We start from the raw sequence: 20822 nt of genomic DNA, 5'->3' as shown, positions 1-20822 counted from the left end.
TATCTCATTTGATTCTCACAATGACCCTTTTAACAGTTGGGAAAACTGAAGCAAATAGGGTAAGTGACTTGTCCAAGGTCACACAGCTAGTAAGTGACTGAAGTCAGATTTGATCTTAGATTCAAATAAGTAATTTAGACTGAATTTGAACACAGGTCCTCTGGCTCTAGGTCAAATTCTCTTTCTAAATCTCTTTCTCTGATGCCTCTGATGCAAATATCATTTCCATTTTAGAACCCGAGCAGTAACCCTTTGGTTTTTGTCCTTGTGTTTCCCTATGCCTAACACAATATGTGATACACACTGAAGCTAGGGCTCATAGTGAAGAGAATGCTGGTCTTGGAATCAGGAAGACCTGAGTTCAAATCCAGCCTCAGACACTTACTAGCTGGGTGACCTTGGGCATGTCACTTAACCTCTGCCTCAATTTCCTCATCTGCAAACTGGGAATTAAAAAAGCACTTATCTCCCAGGGTTGTTATGAGGATCAAATGAAATACTCATTGTAAAGAGCTTAGCACAGTGCCTAGCACATAGTAGGTGCTATAGAAATATTAGTTGTTATATTAGCTACATAGGAGATGCTTAATAAATGCTGGATGAATGGAAGAAACTGAGGCTTACAGATGACATTGCAAAGCAGAAAGATTTCTAGTTTTGAAATCTGGAGCCCTGGGTTCCAAACCCAGCCATGCCACTTACTACCTGTGTGACACTGGATGAATCAGTCAATTCCTCATCTATAAAATGAGAGGATTGGATTGGTTGACCACTAAGGTTCCTTCTAGCTATGGAGGGAAGCAGCTTGGCCAAGCTCTCCCCACTCCCCACCAGTAAGTCCATCAACCAACCAGCAGGCACCAGTTAAGTGATAACTGTGGCCAGACACTCTGGTAAACACTAAGAATACCAAAAAAGGGCAAAACCCCCAATACAACAAGAAGTGCTCACCTTCAAGGAGCTTACCATCTAATGGAGGAGGTGGCACTTATGTAAATGGGAACATACAAGTTCTATACTGATTACATGAAAACAATCTGAAAGGAGGAGGCATTAGGGTAGTGACCAAGCCTGAACTTGAACTCATGTCTCTTGACTCAGTTACCCACTATGCTATCTCTCATGAGCAAATGCAGCAACGTTTACTGAACCAGACACTACCAACCCCAAACCGAGGGCAGTTTCGCCCCCCCCCCAGGCTCTAACTAGAAACTTTGTCAGCTCCTCCCTAGGACACCCCTTGACTACTATAGGAAGATCGCAGCCAGTTATCTGCCCTTTCCAAGCTCTAGGAAGGTGACCATGGGGAACAGCAGGTGATAAGATGGGCAGGAAATACTCATCTGTACTTAGCAACAGGACACATGCTACCCATCTGTCAATTAGCTTCATTTCCTGTACTTATAGACTCTGGATGAGTCCCCTTTATTTCACTCCTATTCCCCTCTGGTATACTCCACTTACTCAATGGCATCCTTTAATATAATAATTCTGCCCCATATCCCCCTCCAATGTCAGCCCCCAAATACACACACCCAGGTTGAGTCAGCTTCAATATTCAAAAATTCAAATTCAAAATCACAGCTGACAAGGCCCTAATGAATCTTTTACCAGGCAACAGCAAATAGTGGATAGAACACCAGATTAGGATTTTGAATTCAAATTCTGCTCCTCACTTACTAGCTGTGTGACCCTGGGCAAGTCATGTAACTTCCCTCAGCCTCAGTGTCCTCAGTTGTATAATGGGGCAGTGATAATAGTACCTATCTCACAGGGCTGTTATAAGGACCAAATGGGATAAAATCCCTGTAAAGTGCTTTATAAAATGTAAATTGCTATGTGAGTATTATCTATTATTACCACATGAAACCAGAAGATATATTAATTCAGAACAGAAGGCATCTAATTTTAAAAACACTAGGTAAATAACAAGGAAAATCCTCACACACACCCCCATACACACACAAGCACACACTTCTACAGATTTCCACAGCCTTGGTGGGAGAGGAAACCTACATAGAGAACACACAGGGCTTAGGAACACATATGGGAGAGGGAACATACGTGGCCCAGACAAACTCATGCTTCTAGGGTTGTGTCCAACTGAAATCCTCCTCTGGAAGGGTGGGCACAATCTGGCACACATCCTAGATTTAGGGAGAGAAGATTTCAAAGGGTTCTCAAAGAGAATAGTTAGGATCCCATGGAATAAAGTGTTATTAGTAAGTCAGCCCAAGAGGGATGGGATAGTCTCAAGAATTAAATTCTGAAGACACGAAGAGAAATATTTCTGTTAAGGAAGAAATAGAGAAGATTTTTTTTTATAACAGATTGATTTAGAATTCACAGGCAATTCAATGACCAATTTACTTTTTTTTTAACGTACTAAAGAGGCAAAGAAGGGCCATTAACTGAGGATGAATACAAAATCATGACATGATTCCATAAGAATAATTCCATAGTAATACTAAAGTTCAGAATGCTGGGTGTCACAATAGGGGGCGATATAATGGTCCCTCGTGTCTGTGTGGTTCCCTCTTGCACTACTTCAGGGAGATTTTAGATGAAAAATTATGAACACATCACAATTGCTCTGAGTCCCCAGTTAGAAAAAAAAACAACTTTTTTCTCAGAGGTTTAATTCTCTGCTTTACTTTACATTAATTTTTATCTCTAATTAATTCCTTGCCTCTTTCAGTTAAGGCAAAATTCAGTTTATGAGAAACCTTTGGGTTCAACAAAGAAAAATATTAAATTTCAATGTCTCTTGATAAACATTGGGAGGTGAGTTTGGAAAAAGAGCAGGTTTTTTTTATTTTTTATTTTGATTCTTTTTTAGAACTTCTTTCATTTAGGGACAGCTAGGTGGTGCAGTGGGTAAAGCTCCAGCCTTGGTGTCAGGAGGACTTGAGTTCAAATGTGGCCTCAGATGCTTGACACTTACTGGCTATGTGACTTTGACTTAACTTAATCCACTTAACCCTGATTGCCTCACCAAAAAAAAAAAATTCTAATATAAAAGTGAGAACAATGGTCTCTGCAGCTTATCAACTGTAAGGAAAAAATGGAACCAATAGAATGTCTCTCATTTGTTTAGCTGGTGGGTACAACTGAAAGCATCTTCTTGAAACTTCCACTCAGAGACCTAATGGCCTTTCTCTATATCTCCCTTCTCTGACCCCATTCAGTCACACCTTTCTCTTTCTACTTCTGAGGTTCTCACTAGCTCAGTTCTGTACGTCTCCACTCCTTCCTTTCCACTGCCAAATCTTCAGGGTTCCTCTCTGGTTGTGAGATACCTCCTTATACAAGCTCCTCAGGGTGTGGGTGAGCCCTTCACTAGATGCCTTTTTGGTTGATTAATTCATTCAAGAATTGTCCTTTTTTAACACAGGTAATTACTTTTAAGTGGAATGGAGTAATCAGTAGATTCTTAGCATAATACTAGGAAAGCCAAAAGGGTTTTTAGCTATAGTATGGAAAAGAATAAATGAAACCACTGCTGGGGGTGCTTGGAATGATGATGGACAACAGATAGGAAACAGAACTACTTACCATTTATTTAACTTCTTTGAGGTTGCTGGGTTGCCTTTTTTTTTTTTTTTGATTAGGTGGACTAATTGACCCTCCCACCCTGAGATTCTATGGTTTGGTAACGCTTCATATCCCAAACTAATGCATAGCTGTCCTCTAAGACATTAGGTCAGATGATTGTAAACCGCACAATCTAGGGTGGAGTACATGGTCATTATGAGTTGACAGAATGACAGGGTAGCCAAAGAAAGTAATGGAATCATGCTATTCCTGGAGTGGCATTTAGAAGAACAGAGGTTATGATAATACAATCTTATGCTCAGGTCAGACTGCATGTGTGTTGTGTGTAAACCTCAAGTATACATTTTAGGATGACTTTGACAAGCTCAGCCCTACCCAGAGAAGGAGTGTGACCAGAGGCTATGAAGTGCCACTCTCTGAAAATAAAGCCATCACTAAAGATGAGATGAGCTTTCTTTCTGTAAGATCAGCCAGCTACAATCGTCCTATCGATAAGCAATCCATCCTCCAATGGGATTTGGCCATGGATGACTGAGGAGATCAAGCTATATCCCTATAAGTCACTGGGAAGCTGCCCACTTCAATCATAAAATAATGAGTACTCTTTAGAACTGGACAAAATTATATAGAAATGAAGAAGGGTTCTGAGATGTCCAGTGCTAGCTTGAGTGGGGGTGGGGGGGGAAGAATATTAGAGATTAGGAATTCTTCAGTGTTTCACCAATTCTAGTCAATGGAGATCCAGTGACTGGTGTGATGGAGTGGAAAGAATAGTCGACTTGGAATCAGAGAACTAGAATTCACATCCAGGTTCTGAAATTTACCTGTGTGATCAGTAACAAGTCAATTAATCCCTCTTGGCCCCAGTTTCTTCTTCTATAAGACATTTGATCAACACAGTGACTATCTTTGATTCTAGAGGACCAATGATGGAGTATGTTTTATACATCCTAGATGAGAGGTGATGGATTTAGGGTTCATAACGAGACAAAAAAAATTTTCAACACGGCCAGGGAGTAAATTTGTTATGCTTGATTATGCGTATCTATTTTTCTTTTTTTTTTTTAATAGGTAGAGGGCAGAAGTGAAAGAAAATAGATTTCTGTTCTTTAGGAAAATTAATTTTAAAAATGTGAGGGGTAGGCTAGATCATGTCTAAGGCATAACCTAGCTATAAATCTATTATTTTATGTCATATTTCTAGGCAATCAGTACCAAGTCTTTAATCAGCAAGTGTTAGATAGATTTGATACACAACACCAATTTAGACAGAAAGTCTTTAGACAGACAGATCTTTAGCCAGGTCATCAGGTTTTTATAGCTTGTTCAAAAAATTCCTGAAGGACATGCAACTCTCTCTGCCCCAGTCATGCTGTTCAGTGAGCTATCTTCTCTGGAATTTGGTCTCCTGAATGGCAATTGTAGTAAAGATAGATAGGAACAAATTGGTTGGACTTTGGAGGGTAAGTGCTTGGACCTTGGTAGAGGAAGTATGATGCAGTAGAATGATTGGCGGATTTGTTATTGGAGGACTTGGATTCACATCCTACCTCTCACACATACAGGTAGGATGGTTATTGGCAATGGACTCCAAACCCTGGTTCCCTTATCTATAAAATGGGCAGTGGGGGAAGCAGAGTGGTATTATCCCCTATATCACATGCTTCTAGTAGATATTAAAAAGGATGATATATGAAAAGCACTTTGTAAACATTACTACACTATAGAAATTTTAATGGCAAATACAATTGTTGTTGTTGTTGTTAATTATTCCAGATACCACGCTCCCTTAGTTGTTGAGCTAAGACTCCAGTCTAGACCATTATAACTTGACTTTCAGGATTACAACAGTCTCACGTGAGACACTAAAGTGGTTTCTTTGTGCCTGGATGTCAGGACACTGGGTCTGATCCTACCATCTGTCTGCAATGCCAGACAGTTCTTTAAATTGTATTTTCTATTGTTTAAGTTATAATTTATTGATTCCTTTTGTTTTGACATCATCGTCATTTGCTAATTCCATGTACCACCCCCACCCAGCAAACCATCCATTGTAACAAAGAATCAAAAAGAAATGGGGAAAAGAAACACAGCAAAACTAGGCAACCTAGCTGATGAGTCTGACAGTACATGCATTATTCCTCATCCGTATCCCCCCTCCACTGCAAAAAGGGGGAATGGTACATTTACTCATCTCTTCTTCAGGACCAAGTTGTACCACTGTAATTACATGATGTGTGGTTTTCATATTTTTGTTCTTTCCACTTGTTTTGTAGTCATTGTGTATATCATGTCCCTGGTTCTGCTTACTTCACACTGCATCAGTTCATGTGTCTTCTGACACTTCTCAGAATGCTTCACATTCCTCATTTCTTATAGCACAAAAGTATCCCGTGACATTCATGTTTCATATTTTGTTTGGCCATTTGCCAATTGATGGGCATTGATTTTGTTTGCAGTTCTTTGTAACCACCAAAATGCCTGCCTGTGTTTCTTTTACCTCAGCCAGCTGTATTTAATGACCTCCCCCCAAAGTCTGGGACAATCCAAGCCGTAAGCTGCCTTAGCATCAGATCATCTCTTTAATGTTAATGTTCTGTACCTGGCTCCATACCTACCTTGTCCCTGCTTCTCCAGTTCTTAAGGGTTTCCCAGTGATGGTTTGTTCTGACCACTTTCTTTTTCTGTATTTTAAACTCTAAAAAGTCTCTCAAATGTTATCTGTCTGCCTTAACCATATATCTCCCACTTGTCATGTGTGGTTGTGAGAATCATAGGATCATAGATTTAAAGGTGGAAGGGACTTTAGAGATTTTCATAGACCCCTTTGTCAGTCCAATCAAATCTATGGATCTCTTTTCAGAATCATGTTTTTAAATGCATAAAATAAAATATGTAAGCTATCAAAGGAGTCTAATTATAGCGACAGTATACAAATTTGTTGAAGCCATATTTCACAGATCCCCAGTTTAAGAACCCCTAACATAGCCCAACTCGCTCATTTGACAAATGAGAAAATTGAAGTTTGGAGATGTTAAGTGACTCCCAAAGTTATACAGTCAAGTATCAGAGACTGAATCTGAACCTCGAATGGCTCTGAATTTTTGAGCGCTCTGTCAATACTAACGCACTGTTTAAAAGTGGGCTTTGATGACGTATCTTTTGTTACCTATGTTCTTTTGCTTTCTGTTGGCCTCCTGGCCTGACCCAAGACTTAAGAACAGAGTATCTTTGGCACATAGCAAATGTCAAAGGGCTGCTTCCACTGAAGAAACTGAGGATCTTCCTTGGAGAAGGGAAGATTCAGAAGATACATGAGAGCTCCCTTAAAGCAGTTGAAGAGCTGTCTGTCTGTCATATGGAAGAGGGATTCCCCTCTTTCTGCTGACCTCAGAGGTAAGAACTAAGAACACGATTGTGAGGGGTGGAGTTGCAAAGAGGGTAATTTAAGCTTAATTATAAGGGAAAGTTTCCTAACAATAAAAATGACTAAAAAACAAACAAAAAGTGAAAAGAGTCTTGGCTGGGTCAGGCTGCTAGCCAAGAATCCACCCTCCCACCCAAGACAATCATTCTATGGTCTTACCTGGCCCTAGAGGGAGACAGGGTAGAAAGCTCCATGGGGTACATTGAAGGGAACTTTCTAACACCATGGTCTAAACATACTTTTTAGGGACATGAAATTCTACACTGCATTGGAATTGACTCAAATGCCCAGATAATGGATGGTAGATTTCTGTTTCCTAACTGTGTAATTTTGGTCAAGACACTTCCTCTTTCTAGCCCTTGGTTCCCTCATTTTTAAGATAAAGAGGTTAGGTTAGATGAACTCAACATTCCCTTCCGAATCTAAAATCTATGATCCTAAGATGGGTAGAACTGTACAGTAGTCTGTATGAAAAAAATCTGGGGGTTTTAGTGAACTGTATGCTCAATATATCAACATTGTGATGTGGCCACTGGAAAAAAAAATTAAGAGAGATGCTGTGTCCAAAACTGGGCTGTTGATACTGTCACTGTCTTTGGCCATGGTCAGGCAACAGAGGGAGTGTTTCATCCAGTTCTACGTCCCATGTTTCAGAAAGGACAGTGACAACATGGAGATTCTCCAGAAGGGCAATAAGCAAGACTATAGATGATGTTTTATGATGATCAGCTGAAGAAACTGGGGAACAGAAGACCTGGGGATAGGGGGAATGAACAAGAGCTCTTTTGAAATATTTGAAAGACTGTCATGTAAAAGAGAGGCTAAAACTTGCCCCGCTTGGTCCGAGATGGCTAAACTAGAACTTGTGAGTACACGGTAAGGGAGGCAGAATTTGACTTGATAGAAAGAAAAATACAACTTCTGAACAAATTGCTGCCTAGAAGTAGTGAGCTCCTCATCGTTGTAGAGGCTCAGGAGAACAGAATGATAACTACCCCAACCCCATATAATATCAAGCATATTATATGAGGGATTCTTATTCAGGCTTGAGATGAACCAAGTAAATCGAACTCCTCTGTTTATTCCCTTTGTGACCTAGGGAAAGTCACCTGATCTGCCTGGGCCTCAGTCGCCTTCTCTGTAAATGAGAGGCTTGGACTCTAGGCCTCTGAAGGCTTTTCCTGCTGGCTCTGGTCTAGGATCTTGCCATCCTATGCCCTCTGACCTTCCCCCCATCTCTGAGATTCAGTGTCTCAAGGACCCAGCATCACAGCTGATCATTTTTTTTTCCATTTTGAGGAGTCTTTTGAAGTCATTATGTGAGATTCCATAAGGTCATCATAATCTCTTGTCAGCATAGACCCCTTTGCAGGTGTGATTTCCTGTTCTCCTTCAACATCCAGGGAGCGGCTGTACCAGTCCTAATGAGAGTCATCAATCATCCCAACTCCAGCCCTAAGGCCTTGAAAATTAAAATCCATAAATCTGGGCGCCAGCTGCCAGGGCAAACAGGCCGTGGCTATTGCTTTGTAGCAATGATGTTAATGCTTTATCTAAACCCTGGAATCTGTGTTTGGGGGATTCTCCTGCCTCCACTCAAAGAGGAGAAGTGCAGCCTGGGAAGTTTTCGCAAATTAGCTTTCCCAAAATGGGCAAAGTCTTGCAAAGAACCAGCTGTGCTGTGGAATCCCAGGGCTAGTCAGCTCTCCTTTCCTCTGGGATGGGATTTCCATTTACCATATTGGCTATGTAAAGAAAGTAAAGTTAGCCTGGGTGTTGGGGAAAGGGTGGTGAACCGGGAGTGAAGAGACAGGAATTCTAATCCTGGCTCTTCTAATTTCCAGCTGTGTGACCTTAGGGAGCTCACTTCTCTCTGTTCATCAGTTTATCTTTCTGTAACACAGTACCCGGCATCCCACAGGCATGTAATATGTTTGTTGGTTGATTGATTGATAGATTAAAATGATGAGTCCAGAACCTTGGATAATCTGTTAAGTCTTCCTTCTCCAAAGTGGCTAAATTCTCTTTCATTAGTTAACTCTCTGTCAAGAATACAGAATGATGTGAAGTCAGAAGGACCTGAGCTCAAATCCAGCCTCAGACCAGACACTTAACACTTGCTAGCTGTGTGACCCTGGGCAAGTCACTTAACCCCAATTGGCTAAAAAATAAAAAGAAGAATACAGAAGGATGCATTTCACTACTGGGATGGAGGTAAGACCCAGTGATCTCCAAGGCTCTGCCCAACTCTAATATTTATTTGATGAATTTTAGCATGCAAAGCTCTTTCTCATCCATTATTTCCATAGAGTGTAAGCTCCTTGAGGGCAAGGACTGTTTCACTTTTATATTTGTCTATTCATCTCCTAGCACAGTGCCTGACTGAGAGTAGATGACTACAAAGCGTGCGTTGATTGATGGATCTCCAATGCCTAGTACAGTGCCTGGCACATAGGAGCTTCATAAATGTGTGTTGATTTATTTATTGATCTCCAATGCCTAGCACTGTGCCTGGCAATTAATGCTTCATAGAGGTGCATTGAGTGACCGGTTGACCTTCACCATCTAGCACAAAGTCTAGCAAAGCATAGGTACTTGATGAATGTGTCCGTTGGTATATTGCTCTTCACTGCCTAGTCTGGTGCCTGGCACATAGGAGTTTCATAAATGTATTTTCATTAATTTATTGATCTCCAATGCCTAGCACTGTGCCTGGCACATACTGAGTGCTTAATGAACAATTGTGGAATGATTTCATTCAGTCATCATAATGTACCTGGGGGATTACATTAACCTGAAAAAGAAAAACCTTGTAGAGGTGAGTACATGAGAACTCTCGTAGAGATCTCCAATGACGGGGAATCCCCTACTTCTTCAGACAGCTCCTTGTTTTTCTAGAGATGCCCTTATCCTTCCCATGCCCAGAATATTCTCCCTCCTTCCCTCCACCTCATAGAGTCCTTTTCTTTCTTTAAGGTGCAAATCAGCCACCGTATTCTATGTGAAACCTTTTCTGTTTCTGTCCTCCTTCCCAAATTACTATGTATGTAACTACTTTGGATATATTTGTATTTGTTCACTTTATCTGTATCCTGTATATTTATGAATATGTATTTTATATGTAATTATTACCTCTCCAATTAGACTGGAAGCTCTTTGTGAGTAGGGGTTGTGATATTCTTCCTACTTGTAGCCCCAGTGCCTAGCACAGTAGGCATTTAGTAATTGCTGCTTGTTTGGTGATTAATTCGGTTTATCTTTGAGCACTTGGGCAGCACTTTGAGGGGGGGGGAATGACATCATCTGCCGTGTGCTGCAGCTGACTGATGCCTACCATTGCTTTCCATGGTTCTCTTTCGTGTGTTTTAAACATGTTTTTGTTGATGTCTGTTGTGGTTTTTTTAAAGAATCTCCATAATTTCCCTGAGTATCACTCCTTCCCCCCCACCCACCCAGAGCCATCCCATACAACATACAGTGTTTTTAGACAGAAAAAAGGGGGGGAGGAACAGTATAACTGTTTAATATGTCAACAAAGCATGAAAATATGTACAACGTTCAATAATTGTGAGCCTTCCACCTCTGCAAAGGCTTGGGAGGCAAAGTGTCTTCTTATCTCTTCTCTGAGCCACGTTTACTCTTTCAATAATTTGGCGGTGATTTCCATTTCCATTGTTTTCAATATGTATCTTCTTTTATTGGCTGTATTTACATCACTTATGCATCAGTTCTTGTAGATCTTCCCATGTTTCTCTGTGTTCATCATATTTGTTGTTTCTTACAGCTAGTCATATTCTGTTACATTCCTGTACCACCGTTTGTTTAGCCATTCCCAATCAATGAACATCTACTTCATTTCTGATTCTTTGCTATTGCAGAAAAGTGCTTCTGTAAAATTTTGGTATATATGGAGAATTTCTTCTTATCATAATTGACTCCCTTGGGATACAATCCCAGTAATGCAGTCTCCGTTTCAAAGGTTATAGACATTTTTGGCCTTTTATTGTCCCAATTCTAAATTGTTTTCCAGAATTCTTGTTTATTTCACAGTTCCACCAACAAAGTATTAGTGTGCCTATCACTCCACAATCACTCCAACATTGTTACCATTTTTTGCTATCTTCATCAATTTTCAGAATGTGAGATAAAATCTCATAGTTGTTCTGATTTGCATTTCTTTTATTATTAGTGATTTATAGCATTTTTCATGTGGTTGTGAATACTTTGAAGTTCTTTTGAGAACTGTTTTTTTTTTTTCATATCCTTTGACCATTTATCTGTTGGGGAATGGCTATTGGTCCTATGTAAAGTTGTTATCTGTTTACATGTAAGATACCAAACCCTAATCAGATATATTTGATACAGAGGTGTTTTTGTTTTTTGTTTTTTGATTTGTTTGTTTGTTTTCCTATTTGACCATACCCTTTCTTACGCTGGGAGCATTAGTTTTGCCTGTGCAGAAGCTTTTTAATTTCCTATTCTCTAAATGCCTTAAAGGAAATTCAAGTAGGTCCATTTCCTTGTCTGTTGTTGAAAAGAGGGCTCAGAGCAGCCGGCTCAGTAGTCATAAAGCTCGTTGGAAAGAACAACCACACAGACATTAAGGGGACATGGTCACTAAGTTATCAAGACTCAGCTTTGAATGTAAAGAGTGTCTGGGGTTTACCCATTCTGCTCAACAGATTAGAACATTTCCAGCTAGTTAGATTCTCAGAGAAACTTCTAAACTGGAGGAACAGGGTATCATCGCAAATTAAGCATCCAGGGAAGCACTTCCCATGGAAAAAGAACATTCGTCTGCTCGCAAACTCTCTCATGCCCACTATGGTTCTCTTCCTCTCCTTCCCCTGTCTCTGTCTCTTCACCTTCTTTTCCCTTTCTTCCTCAATCTTATCTCCCTCCACCTCTCTCTCTTCCTCCTTTCTCTTCCCACCTTTGTCTCCCTTCCCCCTTTGTCTCCTCTCCTCTCTCCTCCCATTTCTCATTCTTTCCCCTTTTCTCTCTCTTCTCCCCTTCTCCCTCTCTTCTTCCCCTCCTCCTTTTTCTCTTTTCTTCTCTCTCTCTCTCTCTCCCCCACCTCTCTCTTCCTCCTTCCTCTCTCCCCACTCCCTCTATCCCCCATTTGTCTCTCTTGTCTCCCCCCTCCCCTTCTGTCTTCTCTCTCTCTTCTCCCACTCTCTCATTTTTTCTTTTGCCCCCTTATCTCTCTTTTCCCTTTCTCTCTCTTCCTCCTTCCTCTCTTCCCTTTCTTTTTCTTCTCTCCTTTCTCTCTCTTCTTTCATCTCTCTCCCCACCTCTCTCTTCCTCCTCCCTCTCTCCCCACTCCCTCTATCTTCCATGTGTCTCTCTTCTCTCCTCTTCTCTCCCCCTTCCCTTCCTGTCTTCTCCCATCTCTTCCCCTTTTATATGACTTCACCTTTCAATGCTCTGGGCACCTCTCTAAGACCATCACTCTCAGGGCAGGCACTGATCTGCCCTGGTAGAAATCATTCTTCACCTGAAGCTCTCTGTGCTGTTGAAACTACAGATTCAGTAAAAAATCACCACAACAACAGCTCATTAATGGAGGACTTTAAGGTTTACAAAGTGCTTTCTTCCCAATGGACTTAGGAGTTAGGTAATACAATTATCACTATCCTCATACTATATGTGAGGAAACTGTAACTTGGAGATGAATGCTCTGTCATCATTCATATAGTGAGTATTTTATATTTTCTGTTTACATGCTGAGTGTTTTACGTGGGCTATCTCCTCTGAGCCTCACCACAAACCTAGGAGGTAAGTACTGTTATTATCCCTATTTTTCAGATGAGGAAACTGAAGCAAACAGGGGCCAAGTGACTTGCCCAACACCACACAGCTAGTAAGTATCTGAGGCTGGATTTGAACTCAGTCTTTCCTCGTTCAGGGCTTTATCCATTGTGCCCTCAGCTGCCTCCAGCCCAGTGCCAGGATGGGTATGAATTTGGGAAATTCCACTTCTAAGAAAGAGGTTGTGAAAACAGCTATGTATGGTAAAAACTCCAAACAAAAGCTGCCTGGAGGGTAGTGGAACAGTGGGATGCATTGACAGGCAATACAGTGTCGTAGACATCCTACTGGACTTGGAGTCTCAAAACCTTCAAATTCCATCTCTGATGTTTACTGACTTAGGAGCATGGACGAGTCATCTCACTTCCCTAGCCTCAGTTTCCCCATCTGCCAAATAGAGGCGATGGTGCTGATGCTTCCTTCTTTACCTTATATATAAGGAAAAAGGCCTGTAGATCTTAACATGCTGTAGAATACTAATGATAATTACAATAATTATGAATTAGCTAGCATTTGTATAGCATTTTAAGGTTTGCCAAGTACTTTATAAATATCTTACTTCATCCTCCCCACCACCCTGTAAGATCATTCCTATTTTACAAATGGGGAAACTGAGGTTTAGAAAGGACAAATGACTTCTCCAGGGTCACACAGCTATTAGGAGTCTGGGGTAGGGTTGAACTGGAGTCTTCCTAACTCCTGGTCAAGCATTCTACCCACTGCACCCCATCACTGCCAAGAGAATCATAAATGTGGAGCTGGCAGGAACTTGAGAAGTCGTTAAATCAAATACAGTCTAACATTTTACAGATGAAGAAACTGAGGCCCAGAAAGGTGAAGGGACTCACCTAAGGTCACAGAGGTATTAAAAGGCAGAGCCACTCTTTAAACCTGGGCCCTTTGACTCTAAATGCTGTGCTCTTTCCTCTGAAAACAGCAATCATGTCCTGCTCTGGTTTTCTTTCCTCTCTAGGATAAATGCACTCCCCCAAACACACACATCACACACACACACACACACACACACACACACACACACACACACACACAGCTTCTTCAAATCCTGAACCAAAGGTCTGTGGCTTCAACTCTGGCTTCTTTCCAGAAAGCTCTTGTTGAATATCTTTATTTCCATGGTAACTCTGCTCACATGCCTTGTGGACCTACTTAGGGCCCTGACACCCAATCTCCTTGGAGTTTTGGATGACCCGTTGAGTTTAGATAAATAGATGGTTAGATGATGGATATACAGAGAGGTACATGGATGATGGATGGATAGCTAGGTAGGGAGATAGATCAATAGATGATGGCCAGATAGGGAGAGAGAGAGAAAGAGAAAGATGGATGAGTGGGTGGTAGAGATAAATAAATGATAGGTAGGTAGGTGGATAGATGGACAGATAGGTACATAGATGATGGGTGGATAGCTAGATAGGTAGATAAATAGATGATAGACAGATAAGTATATAGATGGATGGGTAGCTCACTAGGTAGATAAATAGATGAGGGGGGGAGAGAGAGAGAGAGAGAGAGAGAGAGAGAGAGAGAGAGGGGTAGATGGTAGAGATAAATAGATGATAGATAGGTAGATAGATGGATCATTTATTAAGCACCTAACCATTTTCTAGGCACTATACTACAAATACAAGCAAGTAGGATGGCCTCTGCCCTCAAGAAACTTATATTCTAATGAGGGCAAGACAGCACAGAAAGGGGAACTGGAAGACAAGGTGGAGTATGGAGGCTGGCAGAATTTGGAGATAGCCAAGAAGTGTGAGGGAGAAGCTTGGATCTGACAAGTTAGGGTGAAAACTCCCCAATCAGACCCAAGGGTGATTCTGAGGGCAGAGTCCAAGGTTCCTTTGCTTTTACCACATGATTTGAAAGGACTCAGGAGTCCAGCACTGTTTATGTTTGTTTCTCCCATTAGAATGGAAACCCCTTGAGGTCAGGGACTGTCCTACTTGCTTGTGTTTGTATCTCCAGCACTAATTATTATTCCTGGCATGTAGTAAATGCTTTATAAATTTTACCTAACATAATATGTATTATAGAACATACACATATAACATGTGGACACATGCATGAACATATATGTGTGCATACACATACATACCCATCTATCTATATGGCTTCCTGCTCTACTTATGGATTTGTCTCTTCCTCATTCCATGTTCTCCCCTCTTGCATAGCTTAGAAAGGAAAAGCAATTTCTTCCCTTCTTGCATTTTCAAACTGATGCCCCTTGAGGACAAGCATTTTTTTTTCTTTTCATCCCCTCATACCCAGTACAGGGCCTGGTATACAGTAGGAAATTAATGAATGTTCTTTGGTTGTTTGACAGCTACTGAAGACCCTATGAAGGTTCATGGGATGGACCCCAGCAAGCCCATGACTCATCTAGAAACTTTATACCTGCTACCTGTGGCAGTTCCAGTAATGACTGCTGAAATCACTCTCATCAACCTCTGGGTTAAGGGAAGAGGCAGGATTCTTAGATGTAGACCTACAATATCTATCGCCAAACACTCAGATCCATACATTATTCTGTAAAGAGTTCTGGACTTGAAGGCAGAAGACCTCAGTCTGAAGCTCATGTGGCATCATGGGAATCACATATGAAACCAGGGTTCAAATCCCAGCAGAGCCATAACCAAGGTGGGACAGATAGGGCTTTGCTTTGAGCAAGTGACTTTTTTTTGGACCCAACCTGTGATTTCACTGGTTTGTGTCACTCCCTATACCGATGTAGAACGGTGCATGCTCTGTGACTTGCTATGTTAAGAGTTGCCACAATGGCCCCAGAGGCATTGAGACAGCAGATGCTTGTCTCAACCCTGAAGAGTGATGGAGGAGGGTTAGGTATACCAAGGTCTGTGGAAGTCAGAACTAGGGACTACCTGCTGTCCTTCCATCCCCAGTGCCTCTTACAGCCTTGCACACAGTTGGTGCTTAATAAATACTCGTTGATGGTGTCTTTCTTCTAGGGGCTTTGCTTCCAGCACTCTGGGCACCTCCCACCTAAGCAGAGGCTGAAGAGGAGGATCCAGGTACCTGGGCCTAGGGGAAGGCAGTCAGGGGGTGGGGGATTAACCCTGGGCCTCTCCTCGCTGGCGCCCCCCATGGGTGCCTAGGAAATTCAAATACAATTGACCGTTGCTTTCCTGCCTCTCAATCCATATTCAAAAATTCTTAATTATAGTTGGAGCTTTGGTTCTCCTGGGGAAACAGCCTGTGCCCAGAAAGCAGGGGAAAGGGTATTGGCTTTGGAGGAGGAGGAACTGGTTTCATGTTCTGACACTTACTGCCAATGCCACCTTTAAAAAGCCATTTAATTTGTCTCGGCCTCAGTTTCCTCATGGAACGAGTTGGGGGTGGACCAGATGGTCACCAAGGTTCTAGGTCTATGATCCCCATGACTTCTGTCACATTGAGTAAATTGCTACGCCTCTCTCTGGGTCTTAGTTTTCCCATATATAAAATGAAGACCAGATGACCTCTGAGGCCCCTCATAACTGTAGAACTCTAATCCCTTTAACTTTGAGCAAGCCACTAAACCGTTCTATGACTAGTTTCCCCATCTGTACAATGAGAGGCTTAGCGTAGATGGTCTCTGAGGTCCCTTCTAGAGCTATGGTCCCTATGACCTGTCAGACTTTGGACAAGCCACTTCTCCTCTCTAGGCCTCAGTTTCCCCACCTACAAAATGAAGAGGTTGGACTGTGAAGTTGGGCTTCTGAAGTCCCTTTGTTAAGGAAATAAATCCCTAAGGCCAGATTTACCAAGAACAAGCCTTTACTGCAATATTGCTGGGAAGAGAGACCCCAGGCCAGAATCCAGAACGAACATTCTCTCCCCAAAGACTAGGAGTCACAGAGAGGTTTTTTAATATATTCCAAAGCGAACAAAGATTATCCACCAACACCTTTAACAGCTTACAGAGAAAAACCAGATACAACCAAGAAGCGAGGGGGTGGGGTATAGCGGCGGCACAGTTAATTCTCTCGAGCAGCTGACTTCCAGGCTGAGAAGCATAACCTGAAGGAAAAATAAAGGAGCATTCCAAATTTCAAATAATATTTGCAACTCTAATAATCGGTCTACTGCCTCTTCGAGGTGAGTCTTACTACTCAATTAAGATTGAGAACTATTTTTTTTTAAATTTTGGCATCAATTTCACCCTTTGGGGGAAAGAGAAAGAGAGAGGAAAAGAGAGGAAAAGGGAGGAGAGTGGAAAGGAGGGGGAGAAAGAGAGAGAGACAGAGAGAGAAAGAGAAAGATCTCCTCAAAAGATTTGTAGCCAGGGGCTCAAAGACCATTTGTATAAGACTCTTCATTGATGGAGATTGATTGACTCAATGTTCCATGCCTTCATGAGGCACAGAGTTCGAGAGACCTTTAGAAAGGAGAGATCCTGGTCTTCTGGCTTCCAGCTTCAAGATGCTTGGTTCCAGATTCTCTTCCAAGAGAGGTCCATCCCTGAAAGGAAATAAAGACTCTGGGAGGAAGCCAACAGGTAGAGACACCCACATCTCAATCACATCCCCAACCCCAATTTGCTAGAAACTTCGGGGGATTTCACATTGGGTGAGATCTGGGACTCTCTTTCTTGGTTGAGCTGAGATGTCTCACTCCCAGTGGGAGAACTCATTCACTCTGTTTGTTTAGTGTACTCTCATTTGTATACCTTCTCTGATTTCTGTTTGCCATCAGCTTGGATAAATGGGTTTATTTGCTATTTACTATATGTGTTCTGTGTGCAACTGACATTTGGTTGAGAAGAGAGTCAAGCCTTAGATAGTACCTGGAGAGCTCCTTCCCTGTTAAGAGATACTGATCAGGAGTGCAGCTTGAACCTAACATTTATTTCTACCCTCCAGAAGTTGGTAAACTATACCCCCTTATTTTTTGTACTTTTAAGCTATGAATTATTTTTAAATAGAAAGAAAAACTTTATTTAGAAATATAAAAACCATTCTTTGAGCTGAACAAAAGAGGGGAATGGAGTTTACCAACCCCTATCCTGGAATAACAATATTGGGGGGCAGGTAGGTACCCTGCCTCTCTGAGGAGAGTAGAGTGATCAGCTTTGTGGCCCCAAATTCGTTTCTTCCTTCTGGCAGTAATCAAAGTCTCCCTTGAAGAAAGGTGTGCAGAGAAGATTCTAGAAACAATTATGCCTCTCTGTGAGCCTCATCTAGACAGACCCCCGTGGATGCATGTAACGTACATGGACAACACACAAACACATAGATGAACAGATGTGAGTGTTCCAATTCATTTTTCTTCTTATTGTGTATTTTTTTGAATATTTGCTACATCATAATTCTAGCTTCAGGTTTTAAGAGGATGGGAATGTTCCTGCAAAGTAGGAAGATAGGAAAATCATAGCCATAGCTTCATTTTAAGAGAGCTTTAAGGCTTGCAAAGTACTCTATTAGCATCCTCATTTTGCAAGTGAGTTAACTTAGGCTGAGAGATAATGTGACTTGTCCAAAGCCACACAGCTAGCAAGTATGTTAGGCAGGTTTGAAACCCAGATCTTCCAGACCTAAAGTCAAGTGCTCTAAGCCAAAGAGAAAGGAGATGGCAGTTGGAAGAATCGATCTGGGAGCAGCTAGGTGGCTCAGTGGGTAGACCTGAGTTCAAATCCAGCCTCAGACCAAACACTTGACACTTACTAGCTGTGTGACCCTGGGCAAGTCACTTAATCCCAACTGGCCTAAAAAAAAAAGCGATCTGCCAGGTGAGGAATTTTCAGCAAGCTACATGGAGAGCTGTAGAAATGTGAACAATAGGGTCCTTGGTCCCTTAACCCTTAGCATAGTAGGCTCAGGGCAGTCTGGTGATCGTAACAGCACAATTCACTATAAAAGATTGCCAATCTTTCGTTTTAGTGAGGGGACTTTGCTGGTGGAGGAAGAAGAGGGACATAGTTAAAACAGTATTAAAAGTGATCTACCAGATCTATGCCTGAAAACCATAGACTAGCCTGTTATAGCTATAATGGGACAAAATTACCTCAGTTCTGTTCGATTTCAGGTAATTGTCATAAATACCTTTTGGAATGGCCAATTCATGTATCAGAAGTCCACATCAAAGGATATCGTAGCCAAGCCCATGATCTAACAGGTGAGAAGCTTTCCCATTCAGAAGCAATTTATCACAGTAGGGAAACTGAGTCAGGAAGCTCCTGCCATTACCTTTGTAAGGTTCCCTACATGGACATCCATCTGGCTGGCTGTGATATTTGGGGACACACAGATAGTAATCTTTGTGACAGTGTCTTTCCTTTTAATGGTAAACTACTGGCTTAATGATATTTCAAACAATTTTACCTGGATTCCATGCTTGGAACAACACCAAATTAAAGTTACAGTGTCAAGAGGTTCCATGTCAGATAACAGATTCCACTGGTTACAGCTGAAGGGGATGGAGTGGTATAGTCATCTCTCAAATTTACAGTTAATGCCAGGAAGCTGACAATTAATGACAGTTACCGGTAACATTTATCTTCTGTGTCCATTAAGCTTAAACAATGTCTTTAAAAAACTTGCAATTTTATCTCCCTTATTTCTAATTAAACATATTCCAATATAAAATAATAATCCATCACTAGAAATTAACAAGATAATCAGATCCTAGGATTTTACACAGAAAGTGGATGTCTGATGGTTCACTCAAAGCCAGAGAGGCATTAGTTACATTTGACCTGGAAGGTCTGAGGTTCTGGTGAGACCCCTTCTTTAGCAAGCTGCAGGACTGTCTCTCTCCTTGATGAGTTGAAGTGGACAGTGAAGCCTTGGGATGAAAAACCTTTATGCATAGAAGCAACTGACAGACTTGTCATGCATAACTAGCTGGTACAATGGAGAGAGTGCGAGACCTTAAATCAGGGAAACCTTAGTTCAAATCCAGCCTCACATAATAACTAGCTCTGTCACTATAGGCAAGTTTCCTCTCTGCCTCAGTTTCCTCATATGTAAAATGTGGATCTCTCCTAAGGTTGTCATAGGGATAGAATGGGATATTTGTTAAGGGTTTTGTAAACCTTAAAGCGTTATAGAAATGTTATCTATTATTATGACTATTATTGTTATTACATGAGGGTCTGAAGATGGTCTAATGCTTCATTAAATTTCCCTATTTTTCAGCACTCTGGTAATAAGTAGGTGAGACAGAAGAACCCTGATGTTTGCCTATCAGTTTATTATTCACATCATCTCTACAGATTCCATGGTAACCAATAGTTAAATAGTTCACCCCATACTTCTATACTTTATAAACAAACCTTTTGTGTCATCCTTCTGAAAAACTGCCAAATTGTCATAGAGATACTATCCTTTTATTTGGCTGAGAACATGGGGAGCTGTGTGTTTTGGTAAAATAATTTCCTAACTGCTCTAGCCTTGGGATTCTTAACCTGGGGTCCACCAAACCCCAAGGGATCTGTGGATACATTTCAGGGGATCTTTGAACTTGAATGGGAAAAATGACATCGTTATGTCAATATGATTGGTTTCCTTTGTAATTCTGCGTATGTTATGCATTTCAGAACATGATCTGAGAAGGGATCCCTAGACTTCACCAGGCTGACTGCCAGAAGGGGTCCTCGGCACAAAAGAGCTTGAGGACCCTTGCTCTGGTCTCAGATTAGCATTCTCAAAGGACTGTCATGTTTTTGGATACACTCCTGAAACTTCCTGCCTTAGAGAACTAGCTGATTTGGTTTTATGCTCTAAGGCTCAGAATTTCCGTATCAAAATGCCAGTCATGAAGAAGGGTCAGTCAGACCACAGTTCAGGTGATGAGGCAAGTCATCTTTGCAGCTCGCACCAATCTGTTGACTTAGTCATGATTGTCTGGAGGTCATGAGCAGACCCTTCTCACATAGATGAGGCTTCTTTACTCTATTTAGAGATGCTACAACTGACAAATTTATTTAAAGCAATGCAACACTCCCAAATGAGGCAGATAATCTCCTTGAAGGCAAATCAGGAAAATCTATTTGAATATGGGAGAGTGGCCA

At 41.4% G+C, this 20822-nt stretch overlaps 1 long non-coding RNA gene across 1 annotated transcript in view; it reads left to right on the top strand.

The window, feature by feature from the left end:
- LOC144454566 (uncharacterized) overlaps positions 1-19349 on the top strand; it is a 36822-nt gene extending 17473 nt beyond the window's left edge. The window contains exons 3-5 of the long non-coding RNA XR_013483081.1: positions 12791-12845; positions 15138-18056; positions 18836-19349. This is a non-coding gene — a long non-coding RNA (uncharacterized LOC144454566). The remainder of the gene's footprint in view (positions 1-12790; positions 12846-15137; positions 18057-18835) is intronic.
- Positions 19350-20822: the final 1473 nt, after the last annotated feature.

Source organism: Phascolarctos cinereus, unplaced genomic scaffold, assembly GCF_003287225.1.
Source record: "Phascolarctos cinereus isolate Bilbo 61053 unplaced genomic scaffold, phaCin_HiC Scaffold_1;HRSCAF=81, whole genome shotgun sequence".
Classification (NCBI taxonomy): Eukaryota; Metazoa; Chordata; class Mammalia; order Diprotodontia; family Phascolarctidae; genus Phascolarctos; species Phascolarctos cinereus.
The sequence above is the reverse complement of the archived record's forward strand: the minus strand, read 5'-3'. Positions and strand labels throughout refer to the sequence as shown.